Here is a 14,974-nt window from a genome sequence, read left to right as displayed (position 1 = left end):
GCTCCTCTAGGGGGGGCTACTGGATATAAAGGTCTCTGTTAACCAGCGCTCCTCTAGGGGGCTACTGGGTATAAAGATCTCTGTTAACCAGCGCTCCTCTAGGGGGCTACTGGATATAAAGGTCTCTGTTAACCAGCGCTCCTCTAGGGGGGCTACTGGATATAAAGGTCTCTGTTAACCAGCGCTCCTCTAGGGGGCTACTGGGTATAAAGGTCTCTGTTAACCAGCGCTCCTCTAGGGGGGCTACTGGATATAAAGGTCTCTGTTAACCAGCGCTCCTCTAGGGGGGGGCTACTGGATATAAAGGTCTCTGTTAACCAGCGCTCCTCTAGGGGGCTACTGGATATAAAGGTCTCTGTTAACCAGCGCTCCTCTAGGGGGCTACTGGATATAAAGGTCTCTGTTAACCAGTGCTCCTCTAGGGGGGCTACTGGATATAAAGGTCTCTGTTAACCAGCGCTCCTCTGGGGGCTACTGGATATAAAGGTCTCTGTTAACCAGCGCTCCTCTGGGGGGGGGCTACTGGATATAAAGGTCTCTGTTAACCAGCGCTCCTCTAGGGGGCTACTGGGTATAAAGGTCTCTGTTAACCAGCGCTCCTCTAGGGGGCTACTGGATATAAAGGTCTCTGTTAACCAGCGCTCCTCTAGGGGGGCTACTGGATATAAAGGTCTCTGTTAACCAGCGCTCCTCTAGGGGGCTACTGGATATAAAGGTCTCTGTTAACCAGCGCTCCTCTAGGGGGGCTACTGGATATAAAGGTCTCTGTTAACCAGCGCTCCTCTAGGGGGGGGGGCTACTGGATATAAAGGTCTCTGTTAACCAGCGCTCCTCTAGGGGGGCTACTGGATATAAAGGTCTCTGTTAACCAGCGCTCCTCTAGGGGGGGCTACTGGATATAAAGGTCTCTGTTAACCAGGGCTCCTCTAGGGGGGGCCTACTGGATATAAAGGTCTCTGTTAACCAGCGCTCCTCTAGGGGGAGGCTACTGGATATAAAGGTCTCTGTTAACCAGCGCTCCTCTAGGGGGCTACTGGATATAAAGGTCTCTGTTAACCAGCGCTCCTCTAGGGGGACTACTGGATATAAAGGTCTCTGTTAACCAGGGCTCCTCTAGGGGGGGCTACTGGATATAAAGGTATCTGTTAACCAGTGCTCCTCTAGGGGGCTACTGGATATAAAGGTCTCTGTTAACCAGCGCTCCTCTAGGGGGGCTACTGGATATAAAGGTCTCTGTTAACCAGCGCTCCTCTAGGGGGGCTACTGGATATAAAGGTCTCTGTTAACCAGCGCTCCTCTAGGGGGGCTACTGGATATAAAGGTCTCTGTTAACCAGCGCTCCTCTAGGGGGGCTACTGGATATAAAGGTCTCTGTTAACCAGCGCTCCTCTAGGGGGGCTACTGGATATAAAGGTCTCTGTTAACCAGCGCTCCTCTAGGGGGGCCTACTGGATATAAAGGTCTCTGTTAACCAGTGCTCCTCTACGGGGGGGCTACTGGATATAAAGGTCTCTGTTAACCAGCGCTCCTCTAGGGGGCTACTGGATATAAAGGTCTCTGTTAACCAGCGCTCTTCTAGGGGGGCTACTGGATATAAAGGTCTCTGTTAACCAGCAGTCCTCTAGGGGGGCTACTGGATATAAAGGTCTCTGTTAACCAGCGCTCCTCTAGGGGGGCTACTGGATATAAAGGTCTCTGTTAACCAGCGCTCCTCTAGAGGGGGGGGGCTACTGGATATAAAGTTCTCTGTTAACCAGGGCTCCTCTAGGGGGGCTACTGCATGCCTTATTCTGCTCCCACCCTGTTGTAAATGAAGTCATTGTGGGCGTGTCCTCACCAGGAACAGGAACAGTCGGGCTACTCATCGACCCGTACCAAGGCCCTGGGCGTCGTGGTGACCGGTCTCAAGCCCTCCACTGTGTACGTGTTCCACGTGCGCGCTCGCACCGCCGCGGGCCTCACCGCTTACAGCAACACGGTTCACTTCTCCACCGGGGATGAGTGTGAGGACGCGTGTGTGTGTGTGTGTGTGTGTGTGTGTGTGTGTGTGTGTGTGTGTGTGTGTGTGTGTGTGTGTGTGTGTGTGTGTGTGTGTGTTTGTTTCTGTTTGTTTCTGTGTGTTTCTGTGTGTTTCTGTGTGTGTGTGTTTCAGTGTGTGTGTGTGTTTCAGTGTGTGTGTGTGTGTGTGTGTGTGTTTCTGTGTGCGTGTGTGTTTCTCAGTGTGTGTGTGTGTGCGTGTGTGTTTCTGTGTGTGTGTGTGTTTCTGTGTGTGTTTCAGTTTGTGTGTCTGTGTGTGTGTGTGTTTCTGTGTGCGTGTGTGTTTCAGTGTGTACGTGTGTGTGTGTGTGTGTGTGTGTGCGTGTGTGTTTCTCAGTGTGTGTGTTTCAGTGTGTTTCAGTGTGTGTGTGTGTGTGTGTTTGTGTTTCTGTGTGTGTTTGTGTTTCTGTGTGTGTTTCAGTTTGTGCGTCTGTGTGTGCGTGTGTGTTTCTGTGTGCGTGTGTGTTTCAGTGTGTACGTGTGTGTGTGTGTTTTTGTGTGTGTGTGTTTTTGTGTGTGTGTGTGTGTGTTTCTGTGTGTTTCAGTGTGTGTGTGTGTGTGTGTGTTTCTGTGTGTGTATGTGTGTTTCTGTGTGTGTTTCAGTTTGTGCGTCTGTGTGTGTGTGTTTCTGTGTGTGTGTGTGTTTCAGTGTGTACGTGTGTGTGTGTGTTTCTGTGTGCGTGTGTGTGTGTGTGTGTGTGTGTGTGTGTGTGTGTGTGTGTGTGTGTGTGTGTGTGTGTGTGTGTGTGTGTGTGTGTGTGTGTGTGTGTGTGTGTGTGTTGTGTGTGTGTGTGTGTGTTTCTCAGTGTGTGTGTTTCATTGTGTATGTGTTTGTGTGTTACTCAGTCTCAGTGTGTGTATCTCAGTGTGTCTCAGTGTGTGTGTGTATCTCAGTGTGTGCTTGTCTCAGTGTGTCTCAGTGTGTCTCAGTGAGTCTCAGTGTGTGTGTGTATCTCAGTGTGTGTATCTCAGTGTGTGCTTGTCTCAGTGTATCTCAGTGTGTGCTTGTCTCAGTGTATCTCAGTGTGTGCTTGTCTCAGTGTATCTCAGTGTGTGCTTGTCTCAGTGTGTGTGTATCTCAGTTTGTGTGTGTCTCAGTGTGTGTGTGTAGTACTAAGTTTCTCTCTGTCTTGTCTCTCTCTGCTCTGACCCGTAACAGACTCAGGCATGGCAGCTGACCAGGGGCAGGTGCTCGTGGTTGTCACGGCAGCCGTGGGCGGGTTCTCCCTGCTCATCATCCTCACCCTCTTCTTCCTCATCACCGGACGGTAAGGGACATCCCCACTCCTTAGTAGTACACTACTTGTGACCAGATCCCTATGGGGAATAGTGTACCCTTAGGTTGCCTTGACAACATACTTCTGAAGTAATACTTATGCCCCCCTCTCTCTCAATTCAATGTGCTCTTAGGTTGCCTTGACAACATACTTCTGAAGTAATACTTATGCCCCCCTCTCTCTCAATTCAATTCAAGGGGCTGTAACCTTTCTGGTGCAGGCGTTCTGCTAGCGACCTCGACAACATCCGAGCGCCAAATTTAAAATACAGAAATAGTCATCATAAACATTCATAAAAGAATACAAGTGTTATACATCGGTTTAAAGATTAACTTCTTGTTAATCCAGACGCTTTGTCAGATTTCAAAAAGGCTTTATGGCGAAAGCACAACATGTGATAATCTGAGGACAGCGCCCCGCGTACAAAAGGGCTTTATGGCGAAAGCACACCATGTGATAATCTGAGGACAGCGCCCGCGTACAAAAGGGCTTTATGGCGAAAGCAAATGTGATAATCTGAGGACAGCGCCCGCGTACAAAAGCATACAAACATGTTTCAACCAAGTAAAGGAATTACAAAAGTCAGAAATAGTGATAACATTATTCACTTACCTTTGAAGATCTTCATATGGTTGCACTCACAAGAGTCCCAGCTACACAATAAACGTTTTTTTTTCTCCCAAAAAGTCTTCTTTTGTTGGCGCGTTTTGTTCAGTAACCCACTGGCACCAAGGCGGTCAAAACATGCAGACAAATACATCCTAATAGTACCGGTAAAGTTCGTTGATACATGTCAAACGATGTTTCGAATTAATCCTCAGGTTGTCAACTATCTAGATAATCGATAATATTTCAACCGAACAACAGCGTAGAAAGGGAAAAACCAAGGGCAAACCAGCTCTCTTCCACTGACAAAAAGGGTCTCATTCTTCTTCATTTTTCAGAAAACAAGCCTTGAACAATGTCTAGAGACAGTTGACATCTAGTGGAAGCCATAGGAACTGCAATCTGAGTCCTAACCCATTAGACACGGTACAGGCATTCAATTCAAAATAGGAACTGCAATCTGAGTCCTAACCCATTAGACACGGTACAGGCATTCAATTCAAAATAGGAACTGCAATCTGAGTCCTAACCCATTAGACACGGTACAGGCATTCAATTCAAAATAGGAACTGCAATCTGAGTCCTAACCCATTAGACACGGTACAGGCATTCAATTCAAAATAGGAACTGCAATCTGAGTCCTAACCCATTAGACACGGTACAGGCATTCAATTCAAAATAGGAACTGCAATCTGAGTCCTAACCCATTAGACACGGTACAGGCATTCAATTCAAAATAGGAACTGCAATCTGAGTCCTAACCCATTAGACACGGTACAGGCATTCAATTCAAAATAGGAACTGCAATCTGAGTCCTAACCCATTAGACACGGTACAGGCATTCAATTCAAAATAGGAACTGCAATCTGAGTCCTAACCCATTAGACACGGTACAGGCATTCAATTCAAAATAGGAACTGCAATCTGAGTCCTAACCCATTAGACACGGTACAGGCATTCAATTCAAAATAGGAACTGCAATCTGGGAGGCTGAAGTCATAGTTTTCAATAGCTTCACATTTTAAGTGGCTCGGAGCTCCAAAATGAAAATAAAGAAATCCCACTTCCTGGATGGATTTTCCTCAAGTTTTATTATTTTATTATATTATTTTAACAGTTTTGGAAACTTTAGAGTGTTTTCTATTCAAATCTACCAATTATATGCATAACCTAGCTTCTGGGCCTGAGTAACATGCAGTTTACTTTGGGCACGCTTCTCATCCAGACGTCGAAATACTGCCCCCTACCCAAGAGGCCATAAGGAGATTTATTGGCATGGGAAACATATGTTATTAACAAATAGACAAAATTGAAATAAACAATAAGAAATGAACAGTAAACATTACAGAAGTTCCAAAACAATAAAGACTTTCCAAATGTCATATTATAATGTACAAATGGTAAAAGGACACAAGATAAAATAAATAAGCATAAATATGGGTTGTATTTACAATGGTGTTTGTTCTTCACTGGTTGCCCTTTTCTCGTGGCAACAGGTCACAAATCTTGCTGCTGTGATGTCACACTGTGGAATTTCACCCAGTAGATATGGGAGTTTATCAAAAATGGATTTGTTTTCGAATTCTTTGTGGATCTGTGTGATCTGGGGGAAATATGTATCTCTAATATGGTCATACGTTGGGCAGGAGGTTAGGAAGTGCAGCTCAGTTTCCACCTCATTTTGTGGGCAGTGAGCACATAGCCTGTCTTCTCTTGAGAGCCATGTCTGCCTACGGCGGCCTTTCTCAATAGCAAGGCTATGCTCACTGAGTCTGTACATAGTCAAAGCTTTCCTTAAATTTGGGTCGGTCACAGTGGTCAGCTTTCTGCCAATCTCTGTTTAGGGCCAAATATCATTCTAGTTTGCTCAGTTTTTTTTGTTAATTCTTTCTAATTTGTCAAGTAAATATCTTTTTGTTTTCTCGTAATTTGGTTGGTGTCTGATTGTGTTGCTGAGTCCTGGGACTCTGTAGGGTGTTTGTGTATGTGAACAGAGCCCCAGGACTCACTCTCTCCCTCTCCCTTGCCATCTCTCTTCTCTCCCCTCTCTCTTCAACCATTCCTCTTTCTCTCCCTTTCCCTCCCTCTCCCACTTCCTCCCCCTCTCTCTCCTCTCCTCTCCTCTCTTCCTTCTCCTCCCCTCTCTCCCCCACCACTCCTCTCCCTCTCCCTCTCTCTCTCTCCCTCCCCCTCCTCTCTCCCCTTTCTATTCTCTCTCTCTTTCTCTCCCCCTCTTCTCTCATTATTCCTGAGTGTGATTCAGTTCAAATCGGTTCAATCAGGCAGGTTTTAATGGACCCCCCCCACATCCGCCAAGCTGTCCTTCTCATGTTCCCATTGGCTGGGACACTTTTATGCCTAATTACCCTGCATGCAATCCAGCTGCTGGCTGCTGGCTGTCTGGTTGTGTCCTCTCATTGGTTACTCCCCTGTCTGTCTGCAGCTACTACTGACTGACAGAGAGTGTATGAACTCTGACTGGAGGCTCAGATTGGGACTGGGCTACGACATAGGATGAGTCCCAAATGGGACACTGACAGGAGGTTCAGATTGGGACTGGGCTACGACATAGGATGAGTCCCAAATGGGACACTGACAGGAGGCTCAGATTGGGACTGGGCTACGACTTAGGATGAGTCCCAAATGGGACACTGACTGGAGGTTCAGATTGGGACTGGGCTACGACTTAGGATGAGTCCCAAATGGGACACTGACAGGAGGTTCAGATTGGGACTGGGCTACGACAGTGGATGAGTCCCAAATGGGACACTGACTGGAGGTTCAGATTGGGATTGGGCTACGACAGTGGATGAGTCCCACATGGGACACTGACAGGAGGTTCAGATTGGGACTGGGACTGGATGAGGCCCAAATGGGACACTGACAGGAGGTTCAGATTGGGATGGGCTAGTCCCCAAATGGGACACTGACTGGAGGTTCAGATTGGGAGGTTCATGAGTCCCAAATGGGACACTGACTGGAGGTTCAGATTGGGATTGGGCTACGACAGTGGATGAGTCCCAAATGGGACACTGACAGGAGGTTCAGATTGGGACTGGGCTACGACATAGGATGAGTCCCAAATGGGTCAGCAATAGTGCACTACTTTTGATTTCAGCCCGTATGCTGTGGTGGACAACTCCACTGTACTCCCTGCATCCTGGTCCACTTCCTGCCCGACTAGATGTTCAGTCATTGCATTGCATCAACCAATGGTTGAATGCCACATCATCAAATGTGCAGTCAGGCATCAGATCAGTTCATCTATCCAGGCGCTGTGAGATCTGACACGTGTCTGTAATGTAGCCAGACAGGAACCTCTACCTGACATGTGTCTGTAATGTAGCCAGACAGGAACCTCTACCTGACATGTAGTCAGACAGGAACCTCTACCTGACATGTGTCTGTAATGTAGTCAGACAGGAACCTCTACCTGTCTGTAATGTAGTCAGACAGGAACCTCTACCTGTCTGTAATGTAGTCAGACAGGAACCTCTACCTGTCTGTAATGTAGTCAGACAGGAACCTCTACCTGACATGTGTCTGTAATGTAGCCAGACAGGAACCTCTACCTGACATGTAGTCAGACAGGAACCTCTACCTGACATGTAGTCAGACAGGAACCTCTACCTGACATGTGTCTGTAATGTAGCCAGACAGGAACCTCTACCTGACATGTGTCTGTAATGTAGCCAGACAGGAACCTCTACCTGACATGTGTCTGTAATGTAGTCAGACAGGAACCTCTACCTGACATGTAGCCAGACAGGAACCTCTACCTGACATGTGTCTGTAATGTAGCCAGACAGGAACCTCTACCTGACATGTAGTCAGACAGGAACCTCTACCTGACATGTAGCCAGACAGGAGCCTCTAACTGACATGTGTCTGTAATGTAGCCAGACAGGAACCTCTACCGGTCTGTAATGTAGCCAGACAGGAACCTCTACCTGTCTGTAATGTAGCCAGACAGGAACCTCTACCTGACATGTGTCTGTAATGTAGCCAGACAGGAACCTCTACCTGACATGTAGTCAGACAGGAACCTCTACCTGACATGTAGCCAGACAGGAGCCTCTAACTGACATGTGTCTGTAATGTAGCCAGACAGGAACCTCTACCGGTCTGTAATGTAGCCAGACAGGAACCTCTACCTGTCTGTAATGTAGCCAGACAGGAACCTCTACCTGACATGTGTCTGTAATGTAGCCAGACAGGAACCTCTACCTGACATGTAGTCAGACAGGAACCTCTACCTGTCATGTGTCTGTAATGTTGCCAGACAGGAAGCTGACATCGTCCGCTGTGTGTCTCTCTCCTGGTCCAGGTGTCAGGTGTTCATCAAGGCTAAGATGCAGTCAGACGACAAGAGGAGGGCTCACTTCCAGAACGTGCTTCCTTTCCCTGGTATCAAGACATATGTGGATCCTGACACGTATGAAGACCCAACGCAGGCTGTCCACGAGTTCACCAAGGAGATAGATCCTTCTAGAATACGCATCGAGAGGGTGATAGGAGCAGGTACCGACACACACACACACACACACACACACACACACACACACACACACACACACACACACACACACACACACACACACACACACACACACACACACACACACACACACACACACACACACACACACACACACACACACACAGACACACAGACACACAGACACACACACACAAGCAGACACCATCCTATATAACATGCAGGTATATAGGATGGTGTGTATAGACTGTAGTTATATTAGATGGTGTGTATAGACAGTAGTTATATTAGATGGTGTGTATAGACAGTAGTTATATAGGATGGTGTGTATAGACAGTAGTTATATAGGATGGTGTGTATAGACAGTAGTTATATAGGATGGTGTGTATAGACAGTATAGACAGTAGTTATATAGGATAGTGTATATAGACAGTAGTTATACAGGATGGCGTGTATAGACAGTAGTTATATAGGATAGTGTGTATAGACAGTATAGACAGTAGTTATATAGGATGGCGTGTATAGACAGTAGTTATATAGGATGGTGTGTATAGACAGTAGTTATATAGGATGGTGTGTATAGACAGTAGTTATACAGGATGGTGTGTATAGACAGTAGTTATATAGGATGGTGTGTATAGACAGTAGTTATACAGGATGGTGTGTATAGACAGTAGTTATATAGGATGGTGTGTATAGACAGTAGTTATATAGGATGGTGTGTATAGACAGTAGTTATATAGGATGGTGTGTATAGACAGTAGTTGTATAGGATGGTGTGTATAGACAGTAGTTATATAGGATGGTGTGTATAGACAGTATAGACAGTAGTTATATAGGATGGTGTGTATAGACAGTAGTTATATAGGATGGTGTGTATAGACAGTAGTTATATAGGATGATTTGTATAGACAGTATAGACAGTAGTTATATAGGATGGTGTGTATAGACAGTAGTTATATAGGATGGTGTGTATAGACAGTAGTTATATAGGATGATTTTATAGACTGTAGAATTATATAGGATGGTTTCCCATAGACAGTAGAATGTTAGTGAGGGTTTCCCCCAGCAGTGAGGGTTTCCCCAGCAGTAGAATGTTATTGAGGGTTTCCCCCAGCAGTAGAATGTTAGTGAGGGTTTCCCCCAGCAGTAGAATGTTATTGAGGGTTTCCCCAGCAGTAGAATGTTATTGAGGGTTTCCCCCAGCAGTAGAATGTTATTGAGGGTTTCCCCCAGCAGTAGAATGTTAGTGAGGGTTTCCCCCAGCAGTAGAATGTTAGTGAGGGTTTCCCCCAGCAGTAGAATGTTATTGAGGGTTTCCCCCAGCAGTAGAATGTTATGGAGGGGTTTCCCCCAGCAGTAGAATGTTATTGAGGGTTTCCCCCAGCAGTAGAATGTTAGTGAGGGTTTCCCCCAGCAGTAGAATGTTAGTGAGGGTTTCCCCCAGCAGTAGAATGTTATTGAGGGTTTCCCCCAGCAGTAGAATGTTATTGAGGGTTTCCCCCAGCAGTGAGTGTTTCCCCCAGCAGTAGAATGTTATTGAGGGTTTCCCCCTGCAGTAGAATGTTAGTGAGGGTTTCCCCCAGCAGTGAGGGTTTCCCCCAGCAGTGAGGGTTTCCCCCAGCAGTGAGGGTTTCCCCCAGCAGTAGAATGTTATTGAGGGTTTCCCCCAGCAGTGAGGGTTTCCCCCAGCAGTAGAATGTTATTGAGGGTTTCCCCCTGCAGTAGAATGTTAGTGAGGGTTTCCCCCAGCAGTGAGGGTTTCCCCCAGCAGTGAGGGTTTATCCCAGCAGTAGAATGTTATTGAGGGTTTCCCCCAGCAGTAGAATGTTATTGAGGGTTTCCCCCAGCAGTGAGGGTTTATCCCAGCGGTAGAAATTATTGAGGGTTTCCCCCAGCAGTGAGGGTTTATCCCAGCAGTAGAATGTTATTGAGGGTTTCCCCCAGCAGTAGAATGTTATTGAGGGTTTCCCCCAGCAGTAGAATGTTATTGAGGGTTTTCCCCAGTAGTAGAATGTTATTGAGGGTTTATCCCAGCAGTAGAATGTTATTGAGGGTTTCCCCCAGCAGTAGATTGTTATTGAGGGTTTCCCCCAGCAGTAGAATGTTAGTGAGGGTTTCCCCCAGCAGTAGATTGTTATTGAGGGTTTCCCCCAGCAGTAGAATGTTAGTGAGGGTTTCCCCCAGCAGTAGAATGTTAGTGAGGGTCTCCCCCTGCAGTAGAATGTTAGTGAGGGTTTCCCCCAGCAGTAGAATGTTATTGAGGGTTTCCCCAGCAGTGAGGGTTTCCCCCAGCAGTAGAATGTTATTGAGGGTCTCCCCCAGCAGTAGAATGTTATTGAGGGTTTCCCCAGCAGTGAGGGTTTCCCCCAGCAGTAGAATGTTATTGAGGGTCTCCCCCAGCAGTAGAATGTTAGTGAGGGGTTCCCCCAGCAGTAGAATGTTATTGAGGGTTTCCCCCAGCAGTGAGTGTTTCCCCCAGCAGTAGAATGTTATTGAGGGTCTCCCCCAGCAGTAGAATGTTATTGAGGGTTTCCCCCAGCAGTAGAATGTTATTGAGGGTTTCCCCCAGCAGTAGAATGTTATTGAGGGTCTCCCCCAGCAGTAGAATGTTATTGAGGGTTTCCCCCAGCAGTGAGTGTTTCCCCCAGCAGTAGAATGTTATTGAGGGTTTCCCCCAGCAGTAGAATGTTATTGAGGGTTTCCCACAGCAGTAGATTGTTATTGAGGGTTTCCCCCAGCAGTAGATTGTTATTGAGGGTTTCCCCCAGCAGTAGAATGTTAGTGAGGGTTTCCCCCTGCAGTAGAATGTTATTGAGGGTTTCCCCCAGCAGTAGAATGTTATTGAGGGTTTTCCCCAGCAGTAGAATGTTATTGAGGGTTTCCCCCAGCAGTAGAATGTTATTGAGGGTTTCCCCCAGCAGTAGAATGTTATTGAGGGTTTCCCCCAGCAGTAGAATGTTAGTGAGGGTTTCTCCAGTCCCGATCCTGCTGTTTTAAGTTATGTGACTGCCATCTAGTGGACACTGTGTCTAAGTGTAGCTGGTCGTCACCTCACCGTGGGGGAAGTAGATACAGCACTCATCTCATTAGACTGTATTCAGTCTAATTAGACAGTGACTGGCCTAAATCAATGAGGATCTGCTGGCTCGTTCTTGGTGTGTTGACTGACTATTTCAAAAGAAAGGTCTACTTCCTATAAACTGATATGTGTTTGGTATTTTTCTCCTACTCAACGTATACTTGAATGCACTGGCTGTAAGTGTGCCTGGATAAGAGTCTGCTAAATGACTCACGTGTGTGTGTGTGTGTGTGTGTGTGTGTGTGTGTGTGTGTGTGTGTGTGTGTGTGTGTGTGTGTGTGTGTGTGTGTGTGTGTGTGTGTGTGTGTGTGTGTGTGTGTGTGTGTGTGTGTGTGTGTGTGTGTGTGTGTGTGTGTGTGCGCGTGTGTACCTGTCCTCCTCCAGGTGAGTTCGGGGAGGTGTGCAGCGGGTGTCTGCGTACCCCAGGTCAGAAGGAGATCCGGGTGGCCATTAAGACCCTGAAGGGAGGCTACGTGGAGCCCCAGAGAAGAGACTTCCTCAGAGAGGCCTCCATCATGGGACAGTTTGACAACCCCAACATCATACGGCTGGAAGGAGTGGTCACCAAGAGTAAGAGAATCCTCTGCTGTATGGATCAGCACGGCAGCGTAGTCTAGAACATGGGAGAAATAACAACCTCCGTTAAAGTCAACTATAGTGGGTCCAGCACTGAGCCTTGTGGAACACCGTATTTAACATTTGATTCTAAATGATACGTCCCTTTTCAGAGGTGGTTTTATCTGGGTTAAGTAATGACTTTGTGTTTTTCTGTTTCACCAGGCAGACCTGTGATGATTGTGGTGGAATACATGGAGAACGGATCCCTGGACTCTTTTCTGAGGGTGAGAGTGACTCCTATACAAACTGATTACTACAGATACTCTATGTCATGTAGGAAGTCTGTCCTCTCTCTCTCTCTCTCTCTCTCTCTCTCTCTCTCTCTCTCTCTCTCTCTCTCTGTCTTTCTCTCTCTCTCTCTCTCTCTCTCTCTCTCTCTCTCTCTCTCTCTCTCTCTCTCTCTCTCTCTCTCTCTCTCTCTCTCTCTCTCTCTCTCTCTCTCTCTCTCTCTCTCTCCCTCTCCCTCTCCCTCTCCCCTCTCTCTCCAGCAGCCTGATACTTTGTCATGTAGGAAGTCTGTCCTATCTCTCTCTCTCTCTCTCTCTCTCTCTCTCTCTCTCTCTCTCTCTCTCTCTCTCTCTCTCTCTCTCTCTCTCTCCCTCTCTCTCCAGCAGCCTGATACTTTGTCATGTATGAAGTATGTCCTCTCTCTCTCTCCCTCCCCAGCAGCATGATGGCCACTTCACAGTGGTCCAGCTGGTGAGGATGCTGCATGGCGTGGCGTCAGGGATGACCTACCTGTCTGACTTGGGCTACGTGCACCGTGACCTGGCCGCTCGCAACATCCTGGTAGATGAGGGTCTGGTGTGTAAGGTGTCTGACTTCGGCCTGTCCAGAGTCCTAGAGGACCAGCCTGAGCCTGCATATAACACCATGGTAAGGAGTGTGTGTGTGGGGGTACGTGTAAAGTGTTTAACTTCAGTCCATAGGCTTCTGGTTAATAGAAGTGTACTATATAGGGGATAGACTTCAGTCCATAGGGTCCTGGTTAATAGAAGTGTACTATATAGGGGATAGACTTCAGTCCATAGGGTCCTGGTTAATAGAAGTGATAAGGGATAGACTTCAGTCCATAGGGTCCTGGTTAATAGAAGTGTACTATATAGGGGATAGACTTCAGTCCATAGGGTCCTGGTTAATAGAAGTGATAAGGGATAGACTTCAGTCCATAGGGTCCTGGTTAATAGAAGTGTACTATATAGGGGATAGACTTCAGTCCATAGGGTCCTGGTTAATAGAAGTGTACTATATAGGGGATAGACTTCAGTCCATAGGGTCCTGGTTAATAGAAGTGATAAGGGATAGACTTCAGTCCATAGGGTCCTGGTTAATAGAAGTGTACTATATAGGGGATAGACTTCAGTCCATAGGGTCCTGGTTAATAGAAGTGATAAGGGATAGACTTCAGTCCATAGGGCCCTGGTTAATAGAAGTGTACTATATAGGGGATAGACTTCAGTCCATAGGGTCCTGGTTAATAGAAGTGATAAGGGATAGACTTCAGTCCATAGGGTCCTGGTTAATAGAAGTGTACTATATAGGGGATAGACTTCAGTCCATAGGGTCCTGGTTAATAGAAGTGTACTATATAGGGGATAGACTTCAGTCCATAGGGTCCTGGTTAATAGAAGTGATAAGGGATAGACTTCAGTCCATAGGGTCCTGGTTAATAGAAGTGTACTATATAGGGGATAGACTTCAGTCCATAGGGTTCTGGTTAATAGAAGTGTACTATATAGGGGATAGACTTCAGTCCATAGGGTCCTGGTTAATATAAGTGATAAGGGATAGACTTCAGTCCATAGGGTTCTGGTTAATAGAAGTGTACTATATAGGGGATAGACTTCAGTCCATAGGGTCCTGGTTAATAGAAGTGTACTATATAGGAGATAGACTTCAGTCCATAGGGTCCTGGTTAATAGAAGTGTACTATATAGGAGATAGACTTCAGTCCATAGGGTCCTGGTTAATAGAAGTGTACTATATAGGGGATAGACTTCAGTCCATAGGGTCCTGGTTAATAGAAGTGTACTATATAGGGGATAGACTTCAGTCCATAGGGTCCTGGTTAATAGAAGTGTTCTATATAGGGGATAGACTTCAGTCCATAGGGTCCTGGTTAATAGAAGTGTTCTATATAGGGGATAGACTTCAGTCCATAGGGTCCTGGTTAATAGAAGTGTACTATATAGGGGATAGACTTCAGTCCATAGGGTCCTGGTTAATAGAAGTGTACTATATAGGGGATAGACTTCAGTCCATAGGGTCCTGGTTAATAGAAGTGATAAGGGTTAGACTTCAGTCCATAGGGTTCTGGTTAATAGAAGTGTACTATATAGGGGATAGACTTCAGTCCATAGGGTTCTGGTTAATAGAAGTGTACTATATAGGGGATAGACTTCAGTCCATAGGGTCCTGGTTAATAGAAGTGTACTATATAGGGGATAGACTTCAGTCCATAGGGTCCTGGTTAATAGAAGTGATAAGGGTTAGACTTCAGTCCATAGGGTCCTGGTTAATAGAAGTGTACTATATAGGGGATAGACTTCAGTCCATAGGGTCCTGGTTAATAGAAGTGATAAGGGTTAGACTTCATTCCATTGGGTTCTGGTTAATAGAAGTGTACTATATAGGGGATAGACTTCAGTCCATAGGGTTCTGGTTAATAGAAGTGTACTATATAGGGGATAGACTTCAGTCCATAGGATCCTGGTTAATAGAAGTGTACTATATAGGGGATAGACTTCAGTCCATAGGGTCCTGGTTAATAGAAGTGTACTATATAGGGGATAGACTTCAGTCCATAGGGTCCTGGTTAATAGAAGTGATAAGGGATAGACTTCAGTCCATAGGGTC

General features: G+C 46.4%; 1 pseudogene; it reads left to right on the top strand.

Moving 5' to 3' along the window:
* Positions 1 to 14,974, top strand: part of LOC124021198 — a 135,939-nt pseudogene that overhangs the window by 98,451 nt on the left and 22,514 nt on the right.

This window comes from Oncorhynchus gorbuscha, unplaced genomic scaffold, assembly GCF_021184085.1.
Source record: "Oncorhynchus gorbuscha isolate QuinsamMale2020 ecotype Even-year unplaced genomic scaffold, OgorEven_v1.0 Un_scaffold_1083, whole genome shotgun sequence".
Taxonomy (NCBI): Eukaryota; Metazoa; Chordata; class Actinopteri; order Salmoniformes; family Salmonidae; genus Oncorhynchus; species Oncorhynchus gorbuscha.
Note: the sequence above shows the minus strand (reverse complement) of the source record. Positions and strands in the feature narration are given on the sequence as shown.